The sequence below is a fragment of the Coenobita brevimanus genome, chromosome 59 (assembly GCF_032717465.1).
Source record: "Coenobita brevimanus isolate Jiangsu-jjx chromosome 59, ASM3271746v2, whole genome shotgun sequence".
In the NCBI taxonomy this organism is placed as follows: Eukaryota; Metazoa; Arthropoda; class Malacostraca; order Decapoda; family Coenobitidae; genus Coenobita; species Coenobita brevimanus.
Genome location: NC_137012.1, coordinates 18092599 through 18106280, shown reverse-complemented (window position 1 = coordinate 18106280; position 13682 = coordinate 18092599). Strand labels below are relative to the sequence as shown.

The following is a 13682-nucleotide window of genomic DNA, read 5'->3' as shown; positions in this document are numbered from 1 at the left end:
CCCCCCACTCCTCTCACCTTCCCCTCCCCCTTCCCTAACTCTTGCGCACATGCAGGCCCCCCACTCCTCTCACCTTCCCCTCCCTCTTCCCCCCCCTTGCCCCCCAGTCAGCCCATTCTTCAGCTCCCACACCCCACCTCCCCAGCAACCATTGCATCCCCCTTAACAATCCCTCCCCACTATGCGGCTTGGCTCCACATAAACAGGCCTACCGGCTCCTCTGTTCTGTTTTCCCCCGACCTACCACCCCAGGACCCTCTTAGCCTGTTTCCTGTCCCCCACCTTCCTCCCCCCCCACGTCACCACAGTCAGACTAGCTAACATCTCCCCCACCCCCGTCACGCTACCTAAGGGATCAGTGGTAGGAGAGTTGGAAGAAGCCGAGCCCTGCACCACCCTCTCCTCTTCCCCCCCGCCACCCTACCGCTCTTACCTGATCATCTCTTCCCCCACCAGGCAGATAGCCTCTGCCACCTCCTCCTGGACTTTCAAAACCTAATTGCGTCAGACCCTACCGACATCAGCCACACCACCTATCTGACACACAAAATAAATACAACCGGACCACCCATTTGCCAACCATCCCGGCGAAAAAATCCATTATAATGGGCTGAGGAAGACTGGCAGGTCCATGACATGCTCAATGATGGTGTTGTGTCACCCTCCACCAGCGCATAATCCTCCCCCGTCGTCCTAGTCAAAAAGAAAGACGGTACCATGCGGTTCTGCATGGACTACCGCCGATTGAACAATGTCTCGACCAAGGACGCCACACGCCCCTTCCCAGAATAGATGACTCCCTCGACTCCCTACACGGGGCCTCGTGGTTCTCAACCCTAGACCTTCAGTCAGGATATTGGCAGGTCCCGGTACACCCTGAGGACAGGGCAAAGATGGCATTTTCCACTAGCAATGGGAAACACTATGAGTTCAACTTTCTACCCTTTGGATTCTGCAACACCCCTGCCATCTTCTCTAGGTTGATGGAGTTTGTCTTGAGTGGCCTCACCTGGAAAATCTGCCTGGCCTACCTGGATGACATCATTGTTTTCAGCAAAACATGGGCCGATCACTTTCTACATCTCAGAAAAGTCTTTCTGCATATACGTCAGGCAGGCCTCAAGCTCAGGCCCTCCAAGTGCATCCTCGTAGCCCAAACCGTCACCTTCCTCGGGCACATCATCTCGAAGGACGGCATCTCGCCAGACCCTGATAAACTGCAGGCCATCACAGACCTCCCACTGCCCCGAGACGTCCATGAAGTATGCGCCTTTCTAGGCCTCGCCTCACATTATCGGCGTTTCGTAAAAGGGTTTGCTGACATCGTCAAACTCCTCCACGACTTAACCAAGAAGGGCGAGCCTTTCACTTGGACAGACAAACGGAGTGCTGCTTTCCGGGATCTGAAGAACAAGCTAATCACCGCCACAATCGTAGCCTTCCCCAACTATACCCTGCCCTTCCGTCTACACGGATGTCTCCCTCGTGGCAATCAGCTCTGTCCTCACTCAGGTACAGCAGGGGAGAGAACACATCATCGCCTGTGCCAGCCACACTCTCAAGGCCGAAAGGAATTACGCCGCTACGAAAAAGGAATGCCTGGGCATCGTCTGGGCCCTCGGACACTTCTGAGCCTACTTGTCAGGAAAAAACGTCACCATTATCATCGACCACCAATTGCTCCAGTGGCTTTGGCAATCTGACACACATAACACCCAGCTCATTAGATGAAGGGAAACACTAGAAGAATATAACTAAGAAATTTCCTACCACCCCAGCAAGCTACACATTAATGCTGACACCCTATCCCGACTGACAATCAGGTCCATAGGTGGTGAATCCGAATTCCTGCAACAGTGGCACAAAAAAGAACTCCCACGATGGTTGCCACCCCACCTGTTCTCAAAGCTCCACCGGCAGGGTGACCATCTCTTCACCCCATCAGGACACATTGTGCTCGACCCCAACACTGCCCTAGACACCATGACGCACCTCCACTCTGATAGTGGCATTCACTTGGACATCAAGAAACTGCGGTAGGTGTTTGATGACACGTATTGGACCCCTAACCCCTCCAACCTAGCCAAGCAAGTTACCCAGTCCTGCCGAGCCTGTGCACTAGGTAAGGATGCCACCCGCACCCCAGGCCCATCAGGGAACATTCTGCTCATAAGTCCTGGTAACTAGTATCCGTCGATGTAGTAGGCCCCCTACCACCCAAATTCGGCTACAAGTATATCATCACTTTTGTAGATACTTACTCCAAGTTCCTCATAGCCTGTCCGGCCAAGAAACACCACTCTATAGCCGTGGCTGATGCACTCGTCCGCCACGTCTTTCCCTACTTCAGGATTCCAAAGGCCTTACACTCTGACAATGTCCCCGAGTTCACAAGCGCTGTATGGCAGGAACTCGCAACCATCTTTGGCTACTGCCTGTCACACTCCTCCCCATACTGGCCCCAAGGCAATGGCATTTGCGAGAGGAGCCACCGCATTCTCATGAACCAGGTGCAAGCCCGAATAGAGGAAACCAAGAACGGGGACTGGCCGGCCCACGTCAAAGTTGTACAGTGGGGAATCAACTCCTGCCCCCGAGACGACGGTATATCACCCCACGAAAGAATTTTCGGGGAAATCCCCATCCTCCTGCCTCTGCGACAGCACCTACAGCCCCCCACCATGCCCCCTGTGTCCAACCCTCTCCACCACCTCAAGAGGCGGTTGCATCACCTGCAAAAGAGCCTAGATTTACAACCCGACATGGCTCCCACCAGCCCTTACAAACCTGGTGGCTCAGTAGTAGTGGCGAAGCTACCCACACCCAACAAGATCTCCGCATGCTTCATGGGCCCGTACGCAATCACCTGTGTCCCCAACCCCTACCAAGTCGTAATAGACTATCACAAAACACCGTGCACCTTTTGCAACTGACACGTACGCCATTCTCACCCACCATCCCTCACCACAACCCAGCTCCCCCCATCCCCCACACTGCCTCACCACCACCCGCCTCCCCAAATCTCCCATCCAATTCATACGATTGCTACATTACACCCTCCTCCTCCCTACCCTCCTCCCCCACTCCTTCCCCACTGGCCCACTCCCCTGCTGCACCTCACACCCCCTTAGCCGCCACCTCACCACCATTGCAAATCCACCCACCCGACCCAGAAAGCCTAAATCCACCCCCATCCACAGCACACACACCACCCTCACCAACACCCGCCACCACCCCCACCCCCACACCCTCCTCTCCTCGCTCACCACCCGCACCTCAGATACCGCCTGCCACCCGCACCCACCCCAATTCCCCTTCAAGCATCCCGAAACCACACTCTTCCCAAACACTATGTGGCCGCACTCCCCCCTCCCCACAGTCACCTACCCCACGCCTTCAAACAAACACCTCACCCGACCCCTGCACCACAAGGCCACACTCCCACCTCACCATCCATGGTTACATTAAAAACTATCATCACCCGTTCTTGGTGCCTTTCTCGCCCACTACCCAGATACTCCACCACGCCATCCCCCACTCCCCCCACCTCGCCCCCACCCACAGGCCAAACCACCCCAACCCTTCACGCCCCCAACACCACCCCCATAGCACTCAAAATGCACCAAGTCCAGCGGAAAACTCCACCCGCCCCTATCCCCAGGGAAAACTACCACACCTACCTCCCACAGGCCCATAAAACTTCCACCACCTCACTGATCACCAGCATTCAGCTAAGTTCCGCCGAACAACAACCACCACCAGTTATGAGAGTACAGCGAGCCACCTGGATCCCGGCCTATGGGAAGAAACAACACGTCCATGGACCCCACCATCTCCTTCGGCTCCTCCACACAACCTCTCAAGCCTCCACCCTCAACATTAGCTATGCCACTCACCAGGACCCGAACCTACTCACCGCACACTGGATCACCCTCCTTCAGCACCTGATGTTAGGACTCCATATTATAAATACAATTAATTATAGAAAACATGATAGATAGATAGATAGATAGATAGACAGAGCACCAGGCAAGCCTGGGAACGGGAAATGAGCTTGCAAGTGTAAGTGAGGAAATGTTGACAATACACTGGAAGCAGCAAGTCAGGGGATGATATAAGTAGTGTGTCAGCGAGATAAGCATACGAACAATGCCTAGTGACCATACACACACATACACACATACTCACACACAGGTTTCTAGAACATTCCAACAACAGTGTAACTCACGTGACACGACCAGAATTTAGGAAGCAGAGCTCAGAGGGAGGCTAGCTATAGAATCGACAGGTAGAGGAGAGAGTGAACAAGAAGAGGTGTCCAACCAGACTTACTTAGTATATTAAGTCTCTGTAATACACACACTGCTCAACTTAAGATTTTCTCTGAAGATAATAAATCAAGATCAACTCCCTGTATTCATCTTTAACTCCTACTACAAGAATCGAGAGTCACATTGGAGACAGCGAACGTACGGACCTCGTCTACGAATCTACAGTGAATTTCTACAAAAGCAGGCGAGACTGTACAAGATTAGCTTCAGTTCTACAGTGAATTCCTACAAAATACAGCCTACGAGCCTATGAGCCTACAAGTTTACAAAACAACTCTATAATCTTCACGTAACTTCAAGCAGCAGCAAGAAAAATAAAAAACAAAGCAAGTAAAGAAAAAAAAAGAACAAAGCAACAAGCACACAATACCCCAACACTCTCTCCCGCCTACCTCCATCGCTGACGCAGAGGTCAAGTCACACAGCAAAACACCAGAGCCACATTTATAACGCATCTTACTCACCTTTCTTCACCCAGGTTACGCATCGCTACTCAGTTACTCATAGCAGCTACCAGTGTGGGAAGCCGACGTCACCATGTGTATCTGCTGAGATGACATCACCACGCAAGTTTGCTGACACAAGGTCACGCCAATCAACGTGTGACTGACACCAGGCACTTCTCACCCACTACTCATTACTCATAATTCACATAGCTCCTACTCATGCTCATTTATTTCCACAGTACTGAGTTGGAAATTCGACGTTCTATGCTGAGGTTTGCCTGTGACTATAGCTGTTAACCACCACATGCACCAGGCCATGGAATTTCCTGAGTAATATCGTCCATCAACACAGCCCTAGAATTATCAAGAGATCTTCAATCAACCCTGCATTTTTCTTCCGAGATCGATAGTTGCATCGACATGCCTCTCCGATCTGTATCAAGTGGGTGAAATTATACTGACTCATTTCTTCTCAGTGCTAAAATTAGGTATATTCAACTCCTTTACTTATTTCTATATACACACTTATACACTCACTATCTATCATTTATTACAACTCATTTACTCATCTATTTAGTTAGGACATAAACAAAAGGCGTATTTCATAACACCATACCTTAATGACAGGGATATTTTCGCCACCACCCACGTTAATACCAGATGAAACAATTAGCTCCAACAACGGATTCACAATTAGGAGAGCACCAAGGCAACACACCCATTGTACAAAACTCAACACAAACTAAAGATCAAGAATCAAATACGTCAGTTCTAGATGATGAGTGGGAAACCCCCTGACGTAGCAAGTGAGGACTTTGTCGCTGACTTGCACACTTATGCCAATATACTTAACAGGGTTCACCGTTCCGGCCGAACCTATTGCACCATTCCCTCACACAACGATAAACAAGTCCAAGTTAAATTAACAGAGCAAACAGTGAAAATGTATAACGCAACAAATAACGCGGATCAAACATCCGCACCTCATGTTTATGTTTACCATGAAGCTAAAACTGCCCCAAAATTCTCTGGCACAGAAAAAGATCGTATTGACGTCATTTCATTGGTCAGTCAGTGCGAACAAATCTTTATCAAACGACACATCCTAGATGAAAAAAAGAAAATTGCCATTTTTTCATCTTGCGTAAGCCAGGAAAGATGTCCAGCAAGCAATTTACTAAGATCAGATAAGCTTCTCAAAGCTAGGACATATGATGAATTTAAAACTTAATTTTTGAAGAAATTTTCTGGAGGTATGAACTTCTTGCCAGGTATAATTCCGGAATTACATAAGATTGTAAATCTCGTAAGGGAGCACACTACAAACCATGTGCTCAGTGAAATAACTGCTGATGTCTCCACAATCAAAAGAACATTGTTAGTTACTTTGGAAAACTCAAATTGGATAACAGATGATGGAAAGATGTCCCCAGACCTCGTCGTGGACATCATTGGTTATGTAGCTGCCTTGTGTAAATTACCTGATAGGACCCTTAAGATCGCCAAGACGATCGCGTACACCCCAGACATGTGCGTACTAGACTTAATGAACGAGGTAGAGATGCAGTGCAGTAAAGCAGGGATGATCGACACACCCGCACATTCTAGTAGAATGAGAGTACTTCAGACAGTATCAGCTGTGAAAACATCTACACCGACCCCAAACAGAGAACAAAATCGATCGCGACCCGAATGCAGGCAGAGCAAACAACTAAACGTGTCGAGGGTTCGATCACAAACGCCAGGCTACAGGCAGATTCAAAAGTTTTCGCACAGCCCGAGCAGATCTCGCGTCACAAACAACACTACACATGGGAAGTCACCTCGTAGATCACAGTCAAGAGATAGGTCCATTCTATGTCATTATCGTGCAAAACCAGGACACACAAGGAATGAATGCTTTATCAAAACAAAAGAGGATAGACAAAAGACACAAGGATTTGGTCCTTACTGTAGGCATCATAGATGCCAAGGGCACTGGACCATTAACTGCAAAACAGTAGAAAAAATTGTGTCTGTGTTCAAATCGGAGGAAGACCAAGTCATGACAAAAAACGAACAAACGTAAAGAAAAGCAAGTCTAAAATTCACATAGGAGGCATGTTGGGAAATGAGTGTATCTTGATACCAGCTGAATGTGAGGGTCAAAACATTTCCTTATTTTTAGACACAGGCTCTCCAGTGAACTTAATAACATGAAGAAATAAATAGAATTCTTAAAAATAAGAAGAAAGTAACTTTTCTGGAAGAAGCTGATTTAGATTTATATACGGTAGATGGAAAAAAAAAATTAAAGTAAAAGGTATGATAAGGTTAAATATCAATTTCACAGTGACTACAAGACCATTCTCTGCATTTTTCTATGTAGTTGAAAACTTAGCAATTAAAGCTCATATGTTACTGGGCTTAAGATGCATGAGAGCAGAGAACATAACTTTACTCCCACAAATGAATGGGATAGACTTTGACAATGAATTCATAAAGGAAATACCATCAGAGCCTTCACCGACTAGTAAAAGAGAACCAAAAAGAATTGGTAATATTAAAAGCTTTAACAAACATACACAAACAGATGATTGTATAGATCCACTCATACCACCAGCCCCAGCCTCCAAAATTAGAGACCCAGATAACAGTACTGATTTATCAGTTTTTCCCGCCCATCTCACCAATGATTTAGTTATAACACCTAATTCCTATATGAAAGTTACCATAAAGAGCAAATTACGGAATAGTACTGTTCTTGTCTTAGAAGAATTATGTAAAGTAAAGGGATTGTCAGTAGAAAACGCATTATGTCAGATGAACGACGAAGAGCAAACTCAGATATTCATAATTAATCACATGAATGGGGAAGTTCAGTTGAAAAAGGGGACTTGCGTAGTTAATATTGAAAAATGTCCCGACCCTGTGAAGGAAATAGTTATAGCTGGAGTGACAGGTGAGATAAAATCTACGGATAGAGAAAGCATAAAAGAGAATTTAATTCACTCAGGTGAATTTGATGAAGAAAATGATTCGTTAACCCTGCTGGAAACACACAGGGACACCGTAGCATTGCCCGGAGAACAATTAGGGTGTACTAATCTGATTAATCACAAGATTAATGTGCACCCAGAAACACCACCTATTTTCGTACCAGCCTACCGCATCCCACACTCCCAACTTACACTTGCAAATCAGTATGTCGATGAAATGTTAAAACTTGGAATTATTGAATCTTCAGTCTCCCCGTGGAATGCCTCATTATTCTTCATGCCCAAACGAAATGGAGAAATGCGTGCGGTAGTAGATTACCGTAAACTAAACAATCACACAATCCCAGACCGATTTCCCATGCCATTGCTAAGCGACGTTCTACAGAATATTGGACCGGAAAATAATATATTTTCCACAATCGATATACTAAATGGCTATTACCAAATACCGGTTGAAGAGGAGTCACGTAAATACACTGCCTTTTCCACAAATAGAGGACACTACCAATATACAAAGATCCCGATGGGACTGAGGACAGCCCCAGGCACATTCCAGCGTCTTATGAATTACGTATTGTCCGGAATTTTATGACAAGGAATATTTGTTTATCTTGACGATATTATAATCACAACGAAAAATATTACAAATCATCTCAAGAAATTAGACTTACTCTTACAAAAGCTTAGTGATGCTGATTTAAAAATTAAGCTTTCTAAATGCAAATTTGGCTTTAAGGAAATAAATTTCTTAGGCCACAAATTAAGTTATAATGGTATTCACACCACTGATGACAAAATACAGGCAGTGAGAGATTTTCCTGAACCCACTACGACTGACGAAGTTAGAAAATTTTTAGGTCTAGCTGGGTACTCACGGCTGGATTAAGCATGTGGGAGGCCCGGGGCCCGCTTGGAAGGGAGGCCCCCTTTCCAACTCCCCCAGTGGCATACACCACAGACTGGTAACCTAAATCCTAATATATAAATAGGACACTTTTAGTTAGGAAATACTGAACGGGGACTATTCATCCAATGCTGTAATATGTAATGCATAAACACGAAATGAAATGAACACAAGTTGCTCTGGTGGGAGGCCCCCTCTTGGTGGGTGGCCCAGGGCCCGGGCCCCTTGGGCCCCCCCCCCCTTAATCCGGCGGTGTGGGTACTATAGGTCATTCGTAACACAAGTCTCTCATATAGCCTTTCCTCTATTCCAACTACTCAAAAAAGATGCTATATTCCAATGGGAAGAACAAAGAAAGGCATTTAACAATCTAAAAATTAAACTAACAAATGCACCTTGTTTGGCATAGGCCTATCCGGATTTCACAAAATCATTTCTTATCTGTGCAGACGCATCAGTTAAAGGATTAGGGGCTGTACTGATGCAGGAAGATAAAAGAGGAAAGAATCAAACAATTGCATTTGCCAGCAGACAAACAAAAGGTGCAGAGAAAAATTATTGCACTACGGACTTAGAGGCACTTGCAGTGGTTTTTGCATTACAAAAGTTTCGAGATTTGGTATATGGTTACGAAATACTTATTCACCGGCCATAAACCACTAGTGGGTATGTTTAAAGAAAAACTCTCTGGGAGGAGAGCAAGATGGAAGTGTACAGTTGAAAACTACAATGTACAAAGTCATTATATACAAGGTAAAATGAACATAGCTGACGCATTATCTAGGAACCCGAACACAATTCAGGTCGCGGCATTAGATCTCAAAGGAAATATCCCAAACCACGATGAAATCGCAAAAGCACAAAGACTTGACCCAATATGGTCTAAAGTTATATACAGGTTAGAAAGTGGAGATGACATACAATTACCCAAACTGCATGTACCACTCGAACAATTCACAATAGTCAATAATACTTTATACAAGATCAATCCGAAACAACCAAAACGCCAGAGAAATACTAACCAGTTGGTAGTACCAAATGACTTGATACCCCAGGTATTACGAACGATACACGATAGCCCACATGCAGGACATCCTGGAATGGATAAGACATTCAAATAAGCCCAGCTGTTATATTACTGGCCTCCATTACGAAAAGATATAAACAGTCATATAGACAGATGCGAATCACGAGCAAAACACAAAGGATACCCAATCACACCTGCACCGATGGGACGTTGTCGCTGTTGATTTACTCAAGATGCCATTATCATACAATAATAACCAATACCTATTCGTAGCAACGGATCATTTTTCCCATTATGTCATTTTAGCTCCAATTAAAGATAAAACAGCAGAGACAGTAGCAAAGGCAATAACAGATAATGTAATATGTCGCTTTACTACCCCAAAGGTACTAATAAGTGATAATGGAGAAGAATTTAATTCTGATATCTTACAAGAAATATGTAAACAATACAACACCAAAAAGGTTAACGTTTTAGCCTATCACCCAGCATCTAATGGGTTAGTAGAGAGACAAAACAAAAAGGTATTAGATGTGCTACGACACATTCTCAATGAAAATTATGCAAGCTGGGATGATTGGATTCCCAGAGTAGAAGCCTCAATTAATGGATCTATAAATAAATCCATAGGTGACACACCACATTTCATTATATATGGGACAGAAAAAACTATCATATGAGCTCCTAGAAGGTGACAGTCTGCCCATATACAATTACGATGATTACTCTAAACTCCGTTTACGTGAATTCCAGGACATACACAAAAGAGTCAAAAAACAAATAACGATGTCCAAGGAAGAAATGACGGAGGCATTTAACAAGAAGGCAAGAGATTCACCTATCAGCTTAGGAGACATTGTTTATGGTATCATTCATACGAGAGACAATAAATTATCCCCAAAATTTAAGGGCCCATACAGAGTAATTAACATAAAAGCAAACAAAGTTTTAATTAAGTCACTGTCTAGTGGCGAAGAGAAACAAGTTCATACTGACCATTTAAAACGAGTTTCAAGGGAATTATCCAATAACTATTCAGCATCGGATACAACCGAACAGGCGAGTAACTCAAGAAACCAAGCAAGAAAACAACAATAATTACAAAAATAAATTAAGGTCATATACCAAACAATCAAACAGGTGCAACTGTTCCAATAAAATCTACAGTACATCATTTACGAAAAACAGCCATACCACGTTGAGTACACCGCTTCCCGTCCGATCAGCGAAGTTAAGCAACGTTGGGTCTGGTTAGTACTTGGATGAGTGACCGCCTGGGAACACCCAGATGCTGTTGGCATCCCTACGTGTCAAGTGGGGTTGGTGGAGGATTAGTGCCCCTCCCTGTAAAACAATTAACTCTAAGCCCTTGGCCACCCCGTGTGGGATACATGGCGTCTGGCAATGAATGAATGAAAAAAAATATCGATTTAAACTCCTTCTATAAATGAAATAACAATCAACCGTAAAGCACATCATCACTGTCATCGACCACAGCATGACCATATTAGGAAATTAATAGATTTTTTTTTTTTTTTGTCGGTAGGTAGCGATGAAGGGACTTATGCTATGGATTCTCCTCTACATAGCAAGAGGATATGCACACTTAGACCCCCAACAAATAGTACGGCAAGGATGCCTCATAGCTCCAACGGCCACGACTTCAATCGTAAAAGACGTCATGAGTACTGAAATAAGTCTGGATTACTCTTATGAATTACCTTCTTATCTAGAAAATATCGCGAAACCAATGCGAACCCTGGACTTCATGATAGGAGGCTATGATTCACAGCACATAACACAAAGGAAGTGAATGAAATAGTGAAGTTAGCGAAATGGAAAACAGAACAGGCTAAGTCTGCTCATCATGATCCAAGATCTCCCATCTTATGGAACGGAGGTATTGAGCGACAAGAACAACATCACACGTACTCGCCAAAAGCGCGATTTGTTCGACCTGGGTGGCGCAGTTCTTGGGAACTTCTTTGGATTGGCTACCTTAAAGAAATAAACAACAAATTTAATAAAATAGCTCAGGTACTAACATACCAAGATAAATTCATCACAGGACATAACTCAGCAATGAAGACAATTCTGAAAAATCTGAAAAAGGCAGAAAACATAGCTGTCGAATGTGTAGATAAAATAAATGAAATGGAAGGTAACATAACACTTTTCCAACACTTCTCCATCATCACAGAACATATTGACACAATTCTGCTACAATTAGACAACACTAGAGTTCGTTACAGGGCACTTATGCAATGAATTTCGAATGCTGGTGATGGCAAGACTTACTCCCAGTTCATGAGCTACGTCAGATAATTAGTCAAGGCATACATAAACAAATTGAAGCCCTTGTTCCGAAGTAGGGAATTTATGCAATATTATCCATATTTAGAAGCAACACAAACACCAACATCAGTAGTAGTTCATGTATCATTCATAACTGAAGACCTGTTCACAGTATACCAAATACACCCCTTCCCTTCTAAAAATAATAACACTTTTAGTCTAGTCCGGTTTTCAGGTATTTGGACAACTCCAGGCATTTTGGAGTCAAAGTTGGAAAATAAGCTTTTCTAGGGTGTTTTTTTGTGCAGAATCCATTTTTGCTGTTTGCCAAGCTGTATCTCTCAAGCTGACACCGTCAGACGGGTAAATCCAAGATGGCCGCCTTAAACTCAAAAGCATCATTTTTACAAGTGGTGCCTCGTCCGTATATCATTATGACGACAGTAAAACCTTATTAAAACCCACTATAAAGTCATTGTACATTAATTATTTTTTTGATATTACTTTTCTCTTAATTAAGTTATAAACATAAACATAAATCCAGGATGGCTGACAACACATTTATATTACAACAAGTTGCAGATTGCAAATTGATGAACAGGCATAGTGGCAGTGTGTTCTACACAGTGTCATTGTTGGGCTTCGACATTGCTACAATCGTCATCGGATGTTCTACATTTACATGCTGCTGTACAACGTAAGTGGGACTTTTTACATATGCAACGTGCACTCATACATCGGTTGGCGCAGTTGCAGGTGATCAGTTCCACACATGAGTCTGGGACTGGGGGTAGGGACATCAGCGTTGGCACCAGTGATGCAATAACAGTTCTTCAATGTCTTCGCTGTTTGCTTTTGCCTCTATTTCAGCCCTCAGCCCTTGTGCTTCGTTTTGGATGAAGGTCAGGAGTTTTGGCATCAGGATTCTCCACATGGCCTGGATGGTTAGCTTATGTGCTCGCATTGCTTTGGAGTATGACTTGCCTTTGCCCGTGAGGACTTGTTCTGCTGTACCAGGACCAAGGATTTTGCTTTCAACCCAAGCCTCCAGTACCCCAGATGATTGAACATGTTTCCCAATGACCTTCAGAAAGTTCAGCGATATGTGCAACCCGCCCATTCTGACGATCAGGAAGTCCTGGTATTCGTCCTTTGCCCACTTGAGCTCCATCAGCTTACAATAAAGGGCTTCATCAACTGCAAGTACGACATGGTGTTGTCCAAGTTGTGTTGCAATGTGTTTGCATCGCTGAACCACCGTATGGAGAGTGTCAAGTTCATGGGCTGGGGCCTGGACAATTGGTATGTAACCAACACTCGTCATTTCAGGATTGGCGCTACAGTTGCTTTGGTTAAAATGTGTCCTGCCTGTCTTGATGTCCACATCTTGTCGTTTCAGGGAAAAGGCCATGTCCTTGGCAATGGCTTGAGCTGCTGATGGATTGTCATCATTTGATTCATTGTACCATTCTTTATTGATGCCCTCAGTTGCTCTAGGTTCTAGTCTTCCTGTCACCACTGCAGCAGGTGAAAGTTGATCCATGACTTCGGGAACTTTCAGACTCGTGTTTGGGGAAGGTCGAAGGTCCTTCAGTCCTATGTCCACTTCGGGACCTCTTTGCCATCCAGCGATCTGTGTGGCATGGAAGCTGTTTTTACCATTAAAACTGTTGTCGTTGATGTCAATGTTGTCACACGTGA

The 13682-nt window shown here is 44.6% G+C and overlaps 1 pseudogene; it reads left to right on the top strand.

Moving 5' to 3' along the window:
* The first annotated feature begins 10866 nt into the window (after nucleotides 1-10866).
* On the top strand, nucleotides 10867-10986 carry LOC145402985 (5S ribosomal RNA; annotated as a pseudogene).
* Nucleotides 10987-13682: the final 2696 nt, after the last annotated feature.